Below are 15,581 nucleotides of genomic sequence, written 5' to 3'. Positions count from 1 at the left end.
ACAGTGTGTAATGAATTCTGACAAGTCAGTAAGAGACAGACAACACAAGAGAAAAATGGACAAAAAACTTTACAAAAAAGGGCTTCCACATGGCTAATAAACAAATGAGAAGGTGCTCAACTTCTTTACTCTTCAGAGAAATGCAGTTTACTTTATTTATATTACTATTTTATTTTATTTTTATTTTTTGATTAGAGAAGTGTGTTTTTAAAAACAATCATTCATAATTCCCATATACCCCCTATTATTAACACCTTTCATTGGTGTGGTACATTTGTTTCAATTCATGAAAGAAAATTTTTATAAGAAATGCAGTTTTAAACACACTACACACTCACAACAATGGTTAAAAATACATATGGGTGCTCGCTTCGGCAGCACATATACTAAAATTGGAACGATACAGAGAAGATTAGCATGGCCCCTGCGCAAGGATGACACGCAAATTCGTGAAGCGTTCCATATTTTTCTACCTCACCCCCTACACAAAAATTAACTCAAAATGGACCAAAGATCTCAATATAAAAGAAAGTACCATAAAACTCCTAGAAGATAATGTAGGAAAACATCTTCAAGACCTTGTATTAGGAGGCCACTTCCTAGACTTTACACCCAAAGCACAAGCAACAAAAGAGAAAATAGATAAATGGGAACTCCTCAAGCTTAGAAGTTTCTGCACCTCAAAGGAATTTCTCAAAAAGGTAAAGAGGCAGCCAACTCAATGGGAAAAAATTTTTGGAAACCATGTATCCGACAAAAGACTGATATCTTGCATATACAAAGAAATCCTACAACTCAATGACAATAGTACAGACAGCCCAATTATAAAATGGGCAAAAGATATGAAAAGACAGTTCTCTAAAGAGGAAATACAAATGGCCAAGAAACACATGAAAAAATGTTCAGCTTCACTAGCTATTAGAGAGATGCAAATTAAGACCACAATGAGATACCATCTAACACCGGTTAGAATGGCTGCCATTAAACAAACAGGAAACTACAAATGCTGGAGGGGATGTGGAGAAATTGGAACTCTTATTCATTGTTGGTGGGACTGTATAATGGTTCAGCCACTCTGGAAGTCAGTCTGGCAGTTCCTTAGAAAACTAGATATAGAGCTACCATTCGATCCAGCGATCGCACTTCTCGGTATATACCTGGAAGATGGGAAAGCAGTGACACGAACAGATATCTGCACGCCAATGTTCATAGCAGCATTATTCACAATTGCCAAGAGATGGAAACAACCCAAATGTCCTTCAACAGATGAGTGGATAAATAAAATGTGGTATATACACACGATGGAATACTACGCGGCAGTAAGAAGGAACGATCTGGTGAAACATATGACAACATGGATGAACCTTGAAGACATAATGCTGAGCGAAATAAGCCAGGCACAAAAAGAGAAATATATGCTACCACTAATGTGAACTTTGAAAAATGTAAAACAAATGGTTTATAATGTAGAATGTAGGGGAACTAGCAGTAGAGAGCAATTAAGGAAGGGGGAACAATAATCCAAGTACAGATAAGCTATTTAACGTTCTGGGGATGCCCAGAAATGACTATGGTCTGTTAATTTCTGATGGATGTAGTAGGAACAAGTTCACTGAAATGTTGCTATATTATGTAACTTTCTTGGGGTAAAGTAGGAACATGTTGGAAGTTAAGCAGTTATCTTAGGTTAATTGTCTTTTTCTTACTCCCTTGCTATGGTCTCTTTGAAATGTTCTTTTATTGTATGTTTGTTTTCTTTTTAACTTTTTTTTTCATACAGTTGATTTGAAAAAAGAAGGGAAAGTTAAAAAAAAAAAAAAGAAAGAAAAAAGACAAACAAGGAAAAAAAAAAAAAAGATGTAGTGCCCCCTTGAGGAGCCTGTGGAGAATGCAGGGGTATTCGCCTACCCCACCTCCATGGTTGCTAACATGACCACAGACATAGGGGACTGGTGGTTTGATGGGTTGAGCCCTCTACCATAAGTTTTACCCTTGGGAAGACGGTTGCTGCAAAGGAGAGGCTAGGCCTCCCTGTATTTGTGCCTAAGAGTCTCCTCCTGAATGCCTCTTTGTTGCTCAGATGTGGCCCTCTCTCTCTGGCTAAGCCAACTTGAAAGGTGAAATCACTGCCCTCCCCCCTACGTGGGATCAGACACCCAGGGAAGTGAATCTCCCTGGCAACGTGGAATATGACTCCCGGGGAGGAATGTAGACCCGGCATCGTGGGATGGAGAACATCTTCTTGACCAAAAGGGGGATGTGAAAGGAAATGAAATAAGCTTCAGTGGCAGAGAGATTCCAAAACGAGCCGAGAGATCACTCTGGTGGGCACTCTTACGCACACTTTAGACAACCTTTTTTAGGTTCTAAAGAATTGGGGTAGCTGGTGGTGGATACCTGAAACTATTAAACTACAACCCAGAACCCATGAATCTCGAAGACAGTTGTATAAAAATGTAGCTTATGAGGGGTGACAGTGGGATTGGGAATGCCATAAGGACCAAACTCCACTTTGTCTAGTTTATGAATGGATGTGTAGAAAAGTAGGGGAAGCAAACAAACAGACAAAGGTACCTAGTGTTCTTTTTTACTTCAATTGCTCTTTTTCACTCTAATTATTATTCTTGTTATTTTTGTGTGTGTGCTAATGAAGGTGTCAGGGATTGATTTAGGTGATGAATGTACAACTATGTAACGGTACTGTAAACAATCGAAAGTACAATTTGTTTTGTATGACTGCGTGGTATGTGAATATATCTCAATAAAATGATGATTAAAAAAAAAAATACATATGGAAAACTCCAAATTTTAACCAACAGAAATACCTATGGATGTTCACCAAAAGATGTATTAGAATGCTTATAGAAGCAGTATTCACAACAGTCTCAAACATCTCTGAAGATAAGAATGGACAAAGAACTTTTGTTATATTTACATAATGGAGCACAGTACAGCAATGAGAATGAAAGGTCAACACTGTGGGTGAATTTCAAAAACCTGATGTTGTGCAAAAGAACACAAATTTTATAATTCCATTTATATAAAGCATAAATCAGGTGAAACTATTGTTTAGAAATTAGCATTGATTACTCTTGTGAGGGAAGGGGTGTAAGGCAGATTTCTGGGGTGCTGAGAATGTTTTGTTTCTTTTTTAAAATGCGATTTTGTTGAGATATATTCACACACCATATAATCATCCAAAGTGTGCAATCAGTTGTTCACAGTATCATCATATAGTTGTGCATTCATCAGCACAATCAATTTTTTGAACATTGTCATTACTCTAAAAAGTAAAATTAAAAAAGAATAAAAATAAAAACAAAAGTAGAAAAGAACACCCAAAACACCTCATACTCCTCCCCCCTCATTATTCATTTATTTTTTGTCCCCATTTTTCTACTCATCTGTCCATACACTGGATAAAGGGAGTGTGAGCCACAAGGTTTTCACAATCACACATAGTTATACCCTCGTCTTCAAGAATCAAGACTACTGGATTACATTTCAACAGTTTCAGGTATTTCCTTCTAGCTGTTTTAATACACTAAAAACTAAAAAGGGATATCTATATAATACATAAGAGTTACCTCCAGAATGACCTCTAGACTCCATTTGAAATCTCTCAGCCACTGAAAGTTTACTTTGTTTCATTTCTCTTCACCTATTTGGTCAAGAAGACTTTCTCAATCCTAAAATGCCAGGTCCAAGCTCATCCCTGAGAGTCATGTCCCACGTTGCCAGGCAGATTCACGCCCCTGGGAGTGAATATGTTGTTTCTTGATCTGGGTGCTAGTTACATGGATGTGTTCGGTTTGTGAAAAAGTCATTCAACTGTATCTTTACGTGCACTTCGCTGTGTGTCTATTATGTTACAATAAAAAGTTAAACAATTAGTGCTAGAGCTTGGATCCCACTGACAAGATGACCTGCTTCTGGTTTAGCTGGAGCAAAGTTAATTTGGAATAGCATATGTAAAGAGGAGCCTCGCCTGGCATTGTTTTTTGTTTGTCTTTGAGGGAACTGTGGTGAAAGCTGTGGCCTTAAACAAGCAGACTTCAACATGTGTTAAAGTTCCCACAAAGGCTCTTTCACTCGTGGCACGTGCATGTGTGTGTGTGTGTGTGTGTGTGTGTGCACGCACATATGTATACTGCTTCATAGATTAGTAATACTTTTCTCTCCAAAAAGATCCTAAAGATTGTTTGCTTGGCACTGCTGGGTTGATTGAAATACTGCTTGAAATGTTGATTTCCAAGGAAACTTTGGCTAAACTCCCAAAAAGAGAACAAACAGGGACAAAAGAAATCAAATAGCTGGTCAGGAATCTCTTCATATCGTGAAGCTATTTTTTGGCTGAATAATAGCACGTTTGAGTGAGTTCTCTGTCTGAAGTCAGGTGTTTGAGACTTCAGTGGTCCTTTTAGTTCTTGAGCTCTCTTTAATGTTGAAAAGGGTTGACAGGGTATCGATTTTATCTAGGTCGGTGGTTCTCAACCTTGACTCACATACAGACAAGCCTCGTTTAAGGAAAAAATTTCTCACAGGATCCTGCAGTGTTTAAATAAACTATTTTTGTTGTAATACTTAAGTATGGTCAAACATAGAACTCTGTGTAAACTCCCTTTACTTACAGATTTTATAAGTGCATAGATTCTAGATCAACTCACTGCTCTTGGTGTGAAAGTGGTTTTGACTATGATGGCTTAGTTGTTTTTTTTTTTTCTATTTTTAATTCAGTATGATCATTTTATCGTCTTCTGCCAAATGATTCCATTTCCCACCATTTTTCTCTATTCAAACCACTAAGAAGTTTTTCTGTAACACTTTGCTACGTCACCTGACTTTCACTTGGCTCAAGGTATCATTTAGATCAGGGATGGGTAAACTATAGCCTGTGGACCAAATCCAACCTGCCACCTGTTTTTGTATATAGAGCTTTATTGGAATATAGACATGCCCATTTGTTTATATATCGTCTGTGGTTGCTTTTGTGCCACAAAGGCTGGCCAAGTAGAGTAAATTTGACAGAGACCATGAGATCCACAAGGTCTAAAGTATTTAATATTTGGCCTATTATAGAAAAAGTTTGCCAATCCCTGATTTATATGATAGAGGTTAATTCTATTCTTTTATTAGCTCATTGCAATTAAGATAATACTTTTTGGCACCAATATCTTCATAAAACCCAATGTGGAAGTGATCTTTGTCATCAAGAGGCAATATTCAGTTGAGGGGGTGTTCAAATGATTCAGAATATGTTTACTGATTATGGATTATGTTTTTGTAGCAATTTAGGCCACTTCACACTACCAGATGTTTAGTCCTAACATAGAGGGAACTATTTATAGGCTAAAGCAAAAGAGGTTGCACTTTATCTAACTCGCATGTTACTGTGTCAAGGTGTTTTCTTTGTCTATGAGAAAAGCAGATATTATTCAACAAACTTTTACTGCAAACCTACTAGGGATGACCCCCAAATGAATTAGATACAGTTCCTGATTCAAAGTTTTGTGAAACCAGAATCTAGGAGTCTGTTCCATTTCATGACTTGGAATTCAAGATGTATCCAAACCCCATGGTCAACCATCTCATGGAAATCTCAGGTCAAATTCTTGGTTAATGTAAGTGGCAGCCCATTTGCCTTATCTTCCATGTGACTCTGTTTCTGTTGAAAACTACTTTAGTGGGGAAAGTGGTCAAGAAAGCAGGGCTCAAGAAAACAGTACTCAAGAAAAAGGTTTTCTCCTATGGTTTGCAAAGGGGCATTTTGAATACAGCCTCTGAAACTTGAGAGGGTATCCATCTACCTGTCCCTCCAGCAAATATTTACTGAGCATTTTGTAGGTGCCCAGCACTCTGACAGCCACTGAAAAACAGCTGTGAACAGAATAAACATGCTTCTTGCATGTTTGTGTAATCTACAGCCCATCAGGGGCTTTTCACCATGTAGTGACTACAGACATGGGATCCTATAAGACAGGAACCTTGGTTAGACGAAGGCTCAGGAAAAGCAGCTTGGAAGAGGGTACTTGAGCAGAGACCTTAAGTATGTGTAGGTGATAGGTGAGCCAAGGGGATAGGATGAGAATTCCAGGCAGGAAAATGAGCACATGCCAAGTACATTATTAGAAGCTCTTGAAGAATGAAACAAATGAAGACATCTAGGGAGGCATTGATCGCATATCTCTGAATTATTTGAAAACTCTTGCTTTTGGCTTTTTCTTTTTTGGCCTCCAAAAGTGCTAGCCTGGGGTCCACATACTAATAGCTAGATATCATCTCTGTGATAGCTCATTACCTGAGGTAGGGTGACATTCAGTTCTATACCGTTCTTTTAGACAGCACAGGAAGAAGGTCGAGTTTCCTACCCACCTTGCTCTCACATAATTTCAAAAGTAATAAAGCGGACAGACCAGTCTGTATTTGCCAAACTTTCTTATACTCTCCGAACTTGTAGTATATCCACCTAATTTTCTTTCCATTAAAAAAGGGAAATTTGCTCTCATATTTCTTTGTGTGAGCAACTCAACTCATACACCCATGTTTTATAGTTTGAAAATGCCTAATATCAGCTTCAAGAAAGCACCTTAATTACACTTTCTCCTCTTTCCTCATCTAGGTCAATTATTTACAGATGCCCTCAAATGAGGAAAAAGAATGGAAAGGGTATCTCATGCCACTAAGGATTTATTTTGAGAGGAAATATCATGGAAGAGATCTGTTTGGGGAAAGCCCGCTAAATGGCTGCAGGCATCCTGTCACAGGACAAACTCAGCACACGTCCTTTTCTGAAGCCAGCACAAGAAGGAGCTGCGCAGTATTTGAAACCTGGTCTACTTTAAAAGTCCCTCTTTAAATTAAGTCTGTGTTCAAGGGTCCTCTGCATAAAACAGCCCCAGACCAGTTTGCACCTTCATTACCAATGAGTCACATCCTTGGTGGATGGATATGTAAGCTGAGTTCTGGGGAGCACGAGTTCAATTCCAACCTGGTTCTCTAAAAAACCCACTAAGGTATGGCAGGCAAGTCATTTTACACATTCGAGCTTCAGTTTTCTCACCTGAAAATGAAGTGTTAGCACCAGAGGATTACTAAAGTCCCTTCTAGCTGTAACGTTCCACAAATAAAACTACTGAACACATGGAAATGGAGTTAGAAGTTTATTTAGGACAATATTTTATGGGGAAACTAGCATAACTGCCGAAACCACTGCATCGCTTTCAAGTGTCTTTATGCCAGTCGACTCTTTGGTGATAATAATAGTTCAATTTGGTTCCTCTCAAGGAAAATTGGGATTGTGGGATGGGTGTGATTTTGGATGCAGTGTCTAACAGATTAAATCACATGGTTTTGCTCCCCTCCTTATAAAGCTTTTATCTGAAAGAGGAGTATCCCAGGAACACCTAGGGCTTCATTACGTGAGTATCATGTTATTCTCATTAAGCACAAAACTGGCAGAAGTTATGTAAAAGTGTGCATGCAGGGGAAAATTCAACACATTTCACAAGGGAATGAATATACAAAGCCAGCTTTGAACCTGCACACCCAGGCTAGCCAGCAAGCCACAGGTGAGAAAGTGTTAGTGAGGAGAGTGACGACAGCTCTGGAACCATTAATTCATTGATCCTCAGGTACACTCAGGCAATTGTTCGGTGTTTCCGGGTGCCTAGAGTCTTTCCTTCTCCTCAGCAAAATTGCAACCTCAGGCAACAAACATCTCCTTAGTCTGCTCCCATTTTTCTGTCTTTTCCTTTTCCCCTTATCTCCCTTGCGTTCCTTCTTTTCCTTCCTTCTTCACTTCTTCCTTCTTTGTTCTAAGACAATGAACATGGACAAAGTGGAAAGAAGTAATACAGAAATGAAGATGTGCTATTTTAATGTCTGATAGATAACAACTTAGCCAGCAAAATATAAAATATAGAAAAACCATTTGGAAACTTTCAGTTGATCTGGATACCTTATTACTTTTCAAAGTGCATGCCATCCAAGAAGGGATCAGCTTCTTCCTATGGTTGCCTAATAAGGATGGACCTTTGGCCTGGGCAATGACCAGGTTGCTCATTTTTTGTTTGGAAGCTAATTCTTCACCATTTGTACTAGTAGCATTTGTCCCTTGTTAGACTCTGTTCTGGTTTGCTAATGCTGCTGGAACGCAAAACATCAGAAATAGATTGGCTTTTATAAAAGAGGGTTTATTTGGTTACACACAGTCTTAAGGCCATATAGTGTCCACCAGAAAAGGGTGCCTTCACTGGAGAAAGGCCATCGGCATTCATAAAACCTCTGTTAGCTGGGAAGGTGGTGCGTGGCTGGTGTCTGCTTGCTCCCAGGTTGCATTTCAAAATGGCTTTCTCCAAAATGTCTGCATCAGCTTCCAACGGCCATCTTTAAAACGTCTGTCTCAGCTACAGTTCCTGTGCATTCTTCAAAGTGTCCCTCTTGGCTGTAGCAAGCTCCCTCCTTCTGTCTGAGCTTACATAGTGCTCTAGTAAACTAATCAAGGCCCACGCTGAATGGACAGGGCCATACCTCCATGGAAATTATCCAATCAGAGTTATCACCCACAGTTGGGTGGGTCACATCTCCATGGAAACAGCCTAATCCAAACGTTCCCACTTAATCAACACTAATATGTCTGCCCCCACAAGATTGCATCAAAGAACATGGCTTTTTCTGGGGGACATAGTACATACAAACTGGCACAGACTCCAAACATATGCACACATGCTGGGTGGGAAAAAGGCATCTCTGGAGGGACACACCTATGAATGGGCTAAGAAGTTGTAGAATGACATGGTAAGGGCAGCAAAAATGGACATAAACTTCATGAATGGGTGACTCTTTGCAAAGAGTCTTTTAAGAGTTTTTCAAACTGCCTTTTCCATGGTCTAAGGCATTAGAGCTTTTGTCAAGGTGAGAAGGGAGTTTATTTGCCAAAACATCTTTTATTTAACTATTTGCTTGGTTTCAATGCTGCATGATTTTAAAAAAAAGCCAAATAAAGTAAAAAATATCCATGCACACTCTGGTTGATATTTGCTGTCATGCAACTGGGGTACAGGCTTAGGTATCAGGGTTTGTAGCACTCAGTGAGGGAGATTTAATTTCCTACAGAGCTGAGAAGACCTTTCTTTTCAGTACCAACTTGTCTTCTAGCCACATCAATAAAGAATTAAGACCCCCCTGTGAAAAAAAAAAAGCAACATTCTCGACAACTGGGCTAATAAACAGTTCATTGAAATGCCTTCCCCACTGCTCTCTCCTCCCCATGATTGGGTAGGATATTTAAAGAATTACCATAGCAATTATATTTTATGAGCATGAGTCACTGTTCTGTTTTTAAAGGAGTACTTCACTCTGCCCATCTCTTTTAGTACATTTCCATTTGGTGTGGTTTGGCGGCCGAGTGCAATGTGGCAGCAAGTTACTTGAAAACATTTCGCAAAAAGCCAGATTCCCCACCCTGGCATACCTGCGGACCACATATATGGCCATAATTGCAAACAGCTGCCCACCCACCCATGTAACAGTAAGAGAGGCCATTTAAAAATATTTTTAAAAATAGCATGCCCTGGGAGCAGCCCGTTCACTTGTTTATTCAAAAATGTTTGCCACTAAGAAGAGCATTCTAAAACTTAAACCCCAGTTAGTGTTTCCAAAAAGGCTCACACAGGGCTAACCCTATGGTTAACCTCATGAATTAATAATAATAATAATAATAATAACAATGATGCAGTAGCTAATGCTTACCAACTACTTGCCATGTGTGTGGTATTGCTCTAAGCGTTGCACGTTGTGTTAACTCAGTGAATCTTCATGGTAGTCTGCTAAGGCAAGAACAATCCCATTCTGCAGATGGGAAAGCCGCACTCACAGAACGACATTTCAGAGAGAGATGCTAAGAAGGTGTCACTGCATCAAAACATCCCCTTTGTCCATTAGACAGATGGCCCAATGCTCTTTGTGTAGCAAGTCATTCTGTTAGAATAGAACCCCCCAAAAAGGGTTCCTTAACTTGACTTTTGCAAGAGCTCTGAAAAAGAAGGGGAGAAAGAAAGAAGGAACTGAAGGAAGGAATGGAGGAAGGAAGAAGGGAGGAAAAGAGGGAGGTGGGAGGGGAGGAAAAAGGAAAGAATGAAGGAAAGAAGGAAAGAAGAAGAGAGGGTGGAAGGAGGGAAAGAAGCAAGGAAGGAGGAAGGGAAGAGGGAAGGAAGGAAGGAAGGAAGGATGGACGGACAGCAGGAATGGAAGACAGCAGGAAGGAAGGAAGGAAGGAGGAGGGGAGGAAGGAAAGAGAGCAAGGAGGAAGGAAGGAGAGCAAGAAGAAAGGAGAAATGGAAAGAAGAAAGGAGAAAGTCTGCACTGTCACTGCCAGATTTAAGGACTGTCAAACTCGTGTTATGTGGTCCTTGTCAGAATCTTCAGTTTCTCCTAGGAGGTCGGCATAAGGAGCATTTCCCAAACTTGACTCCAGATCCAGCATTCCCAGGGCTGGTCTTGTATATTAGAGTTGTTCCCCCGGGGTTTGAACCATACCTTCGTGAGGAAGACCTCTTTTAAAATGCAAATAATCCCAGGGGATTGGCAACACCTTTGAGCAACTAGTTCCTTAAATATTTTCCTTCAGGACAGTAAGTACAATGAGCCAGTTCTGTAAGTTTGTCCATTCCTTCTTGCAATATCCATTGAGCACCTACCATATGCTAGAGATCTGGAGAAGATAAACCCTAATAAAGTTACTGGCTGTGTGGAGGTGCTGAAAAGTAGACAGAGCTATGAAAAAGGAATCTAAGGACATTCCAGGATCTTAGTAGATTTTCATAAGCAAGCACAAATGAAACCAACAATTTAATAAGCCATAAATCTTCATCAGCCTATAAAGGGTTAGTATCAGCTAGACATATACAAGTTCATCTAAAATATTAAAAATCACTAGTGCCAAAAGTATTGCTGTAGAAATTATCTGGTCTTTTGTAACACATTAATTATGACATGATGATGACAGGAGTTGAAAGCAAATGAATGGTAAATATAAGTATGTAATTCTATTTAATTTCCCTGGTCACTGTCTGAGGTAGGTCAAGTGGTGAACTCATTTGACAATTGATCTGCCATGAAGTTCTTTACAATAAGAACTGCTTGGGGTGGAACCTGTAGTATGTTAAAAGAAGCACGGAAAATCAACTCTTACGATTCGTGTCTGTGTGTGAGACACACAGCTTTTCCTACTATATTTTCTCAGTGCCCAGACACTACTTTTGTTATGTGATCTGCCCATAATTGTGGCATAATGGGTGCAAGTGTCAGTTGCAGGCTTTGTGGCTATGACTAGTTCCTCTTTCTTGACATACACAATTTTACTTCAAATAAGGGCTATTTGTTTCACTGTATTCCCAATTTTGAGATAACCACAGAGGATCTCTATCTAATTTTCTGCCTCAGTATCCGTGTTTGGAATAGAATTTGGGAAAATATCAGAGCAGTCAGAGGTAACAGGGTCTCAAACACACACCCTATAGTGCCCTTTGTCTTGGAACAAACAGCTGCTTCATACAACCAAGTTCTCAACTAAGTCACAAGCTGTGAGGAAAAATGGATTGACGTGAGTGAGTTTATAAGGTCATAGATGTAAAGAAGGTATGTGCCCATGAAGGGAACAAGACATTTGTTTTTTCCCCTCTCAGGTGATGTAAAAAATAAGTCTGTATTTTTGTTTTTTGCTTTATATAAAGCATTTTATTAATTTTCCTTATAAATTTCTCACTATATTATATTAACAATTTCTGAGACCCAAAAGTTTACATTCTTCTCTGTACATCTCCCTGTGACTTCATTACTTTTTTCTTTACATGGCATATATTTTTCTCTGAGTAAACCTTCCTCTTATTACATATTCTAAGTTATCTTTCAATGCATTTATTTCTTCTCCCCCATAAATTTGTATTTAAATATTTACATTGTAGCCTGGTCATTCATCAGTCTTTTCTTGCTCAATCTCATTAAAAATGAGGGGAGAATAGTGAATGAATAATTGTCACCTAGTGGTCCAGTTTTGCAAACATGTAGTCATTCTAGCAAAAACCAATGTACAGTTCAAGTACAAAGCCCAATGTGCAGTGCAACTCACCAGCTGTGTCGTCTTGAGCTAGTAGCCTAATTTCAAAGTTTCCATTTCTTTATCTACAAAATAACCCAGACATTATCTATCTCACAGGATGGTTGTGAAGATCAAATACATAATTAATTAGTTGGTTAATATCCTGCTCTGTTTCAAAAAATAAAATTGAAGTAAAAACGGATTTAAAGCAACTGACTGGAATATGGAAGTGCTTTGAAATTCTATGCACTGTTTATATGTAAAGCATTATTACCAATCAAATCACTGAGGAGACAGAATTCTAAACAAGACTAAAATTTAATAACTGGGGCCTTAGGTAGTGGAAAAGGCAAGACAAATGCAAACAGTCCTCTGTACTGCTGAGTTTCTCAATGATTTCTCTCGTACTGCAATGACATAAAGTAGAATATTTTGCATGTCTGGTGCCAGGCTGGCTTTAAATTTTAACACTGGGAAAGAGCCACCGGAGACACAGACATTATTTTCCTAGTGCTCTGAGCTTATTGCAATGATCATTTTTCAACTGACTGATTTGTAAGCATTTATTTATGTCCATCTCCCCTTTGTATTGTAGGGTCGTGAAGGCAGGGTCCATGTTCTGTTTTGCTTGCTGTGGTCTCCCTGGAGCCTACTATGTATGGCACACAGTAGGCCCTCAATGATGTTCCTTGAACAAAGGAATAAATGCAGGAGTGACAGAGTGGATCCACCCCTCTCATGCTTCTTATTTACCCATGGCAGTTTCACCTACAGAAAAGCTGATTACCATAGGAGGGCAGGAGTGGGAACCTGGGAAAGCACCTGGGCAAGTAGAAAGAGCTCCCTGTCTGTGTGCCTGTTCTCTCCTGGCCCAGTGCCCAGCCTGCACTCTGCGTCATGTACATATGTTCTGGCCATGCTCTGCTGAACTGGAATTATATAGTCTCCTGTTCCCCTCTCCAAATAGCAGAGCCAGTGTGAATGGCTTTCTCAATTGCTTTCGTCAGTGGAAAATCTGAGCAACGTAACCTAGCTTCTGGTCAGTGAACCTTCAGGACAAGCAAATTGAACAGATAAAGCCTGGATTTTGTCTACATGGCAAAATACATGGGGATATAGATATCACACACGTACAGATGCCTGCATATATGCTTATATACACGAATAGTTGAGCCATGTTAAGGAACCAATTAGATTAAGGGCAGAACTGAGAGTAGTTGGAGTTCTAACACACATACACCCAAACACAGTCCCCACTCCCAAATGGTGCCTGAATCCCTTAGATGTACAATTAAGGTATGATATACACATTGTCTTCCACTTAGGAAATAATGAATATTGAACGTGAAGGAGCCGAGGGTGGATGAGAGCAAATATCCTGACAATATTTCTCTTGGGTAAAAAAAACAAACAAAAAGCTCCTAATTTTCACTAAAATTTTTCAGCAGCAACAGTATCAAGTAATTATAACAATAGGTAGGTCTATCTAATTTTGGTAGAATAAGTTTCCCCAACTGAAACAAAAGTTGATATTAAATGTTTTTTGAATAAGGAATTCACTCTTTGGGACACCCTTTGCAGTTTCCAAAATGAAGATAAAAATTTCACTGAGAAAAGTAACCCAATTGAATGCATAAAATGATCACCACCTAATATTATTGAGTCTTTCAGAAAGAATGTTTTATCTTTAGAGGACTATTCTAAATTTGTCAGCCATTCACTTCTAAAGTCATAGGCTCACTGCTGTCTCTTCTCTATTATTCTTTCCTTTAGAAAGGAACCTACTAATTCTCTAAAGGAGCACAGTGTATTGAAATGAACCAGGCAAAAGGAATCCAATAGTTACAGTCTTTAATCAGGGTGCAGAATATTGCCTTATGCTAAAATGAGATGTTTAAGATGCCTTCACTTACTTGAATTAAGAAATAAGGGCTGTATTGAATATCATAATGTAAATAAAAGACATTCTTGGATCATACTGTTTCAGGAATGCCTTGTTGCAGGCAAATGTTAGCTGCCAGAAAAATAAAGATAAATTGAAAAGTTCAGGAAATGAGCCAGCACTGGGCCAGTGAAGGACAAATCTAGCGACCCTAATTCAATCCTGGCTTACTTCTTAACATTCTCTCCACCCCTTCCCCCATCCTGGTGCCTTAAAAAAAGGACATATTTTAACATGTGGCCAGTCTCATGTTTAGTTCCTGGCTTCTTAGTTTTCATCCTCCCCACCCCACCCCCAAAAACCATTATCTCAACTACTTCTGTCTTTCCTGAATAGTCCGAGGGAGATAATTGAGTCTGCATATAAACCCTTCTCTTTCATCTATCCACACTGCTGGACAGCAACATCTCATTAAATAGATTGCAGTGCCAAGAAATCAGGTATTGGTTGTCAAGACAACCTTGTCTAGGAAGTTACTGGCAGGCCCCAAGGATGAATTACCATTGGAAAACTTTGCCACTCTGCACTGTTCCAGGATTGAGGCAGATGATGACCGTGAAACTTGGAAAAATTGGTTTGGGGCAAATGATACGATACATGATACATTTCCTGCTATGGAGCCTGGCCTAAACAGCAGAAGGGAAGGTAATCCAACTGGTCTCTGGTTAAGAATGCATTCGTCTCTGTAAGTCTGGTGAGGTGTGTGTTCAAGGCCTCGCATACATGAAGCAGATGTTTAGATTCTTGTATTCTTTTCAGGAATGTGAGATTGAAAACAAAATGAAGTACAAATAATCTTTGAGATTTTGCAGTAAGAATACTTACTATGTGTGACATTTTGTGAGAGGGAGTTTAAAAACAAGTAGATGAATGTGAAACTTAGAGAAAAAGAATTCTTAACTTCTTTGCCCGAAGACTAGATTTGTTTTTTCTTTCTTTATTACCAATTTTTGATGGAACCAAAGTTTCTCAGAGTAGTAATTTGACCCTCATCTGGCCCACGCCAGGACATTTATGTAGGCAAGCTTTTTGGGTTCAGTTTTCTGCAGTATGTTAGTTAGATTGTCAAGAGTCCACCAAAATTCTTTTCAAGCATGTTGAGTTGCTGCCTCGTTCTTGGCTGCTGGCCGGACACTGTTAACCTCAGCTTCGTGGAGGGCTCTAATTGGAATAAAGTATAATTTACATATCCTTGATGAATAAATTCCCTTTTCTACCAATTAATCTTGTTTCTTTTCTTCAAATAAAGGGCTTATCTTTTACGTGTATTTGTATCACAACCAGGTCTCCTTCAATATCATTCCTATTTGGGTTTGTTCACTACCATAGATTCAATATGGTTTTGTTCATTACTGATTCCCAAAGTACCTAACTGTACAAATAGGGGTCATAGGTATATCAGCCAGGTAGGCTACGTGCTAATCCTATATTACTGGCAAAGATAAGCACACATTTCACCTTCCCCTGAAATAAGTAGGCCCTAGGGGCAATTTTTTTAAATTCAGTTTTATTGAGATATGTTCACATACCATACAGTCATGC

At 39.2% G+C, this 15,581-nt stretch overlaps 1 non-coding gene across 1 annotated transcript; it reads left to right on the top strand.

The window, feature by feature from the left end:
* The first annotated feature begins 362 nt into the window (after window positions 1-362).
* Window positions 363-469, top strand: LOC119541045. Its single transcript, XR_005218176.1, has one exon. It is a non-coding gene; the product is annotated as a U6 spliceosomal RNA (small nuclear RNA).
* Window positions 470-15,581: the final 15,112 nt, after the last annotated feature.

This window comes from Choloepus didactylus, chromosome 7 (genome assembly GCF_015220235.1).
Source record: "Choloepus didactylus isolate mChoDid1 chromosome 7, mChoDid1.pri, whole genome shotgun sequence".
NCBI lineage: Eukaryota > Metazoa > Chordata > Mammalia > Pilosa > Megalonychidae > Choloepus > Choloepus didactylus.
This window is presented reverse-complemented; position numbering and strand designations above follow the sequence as displayed.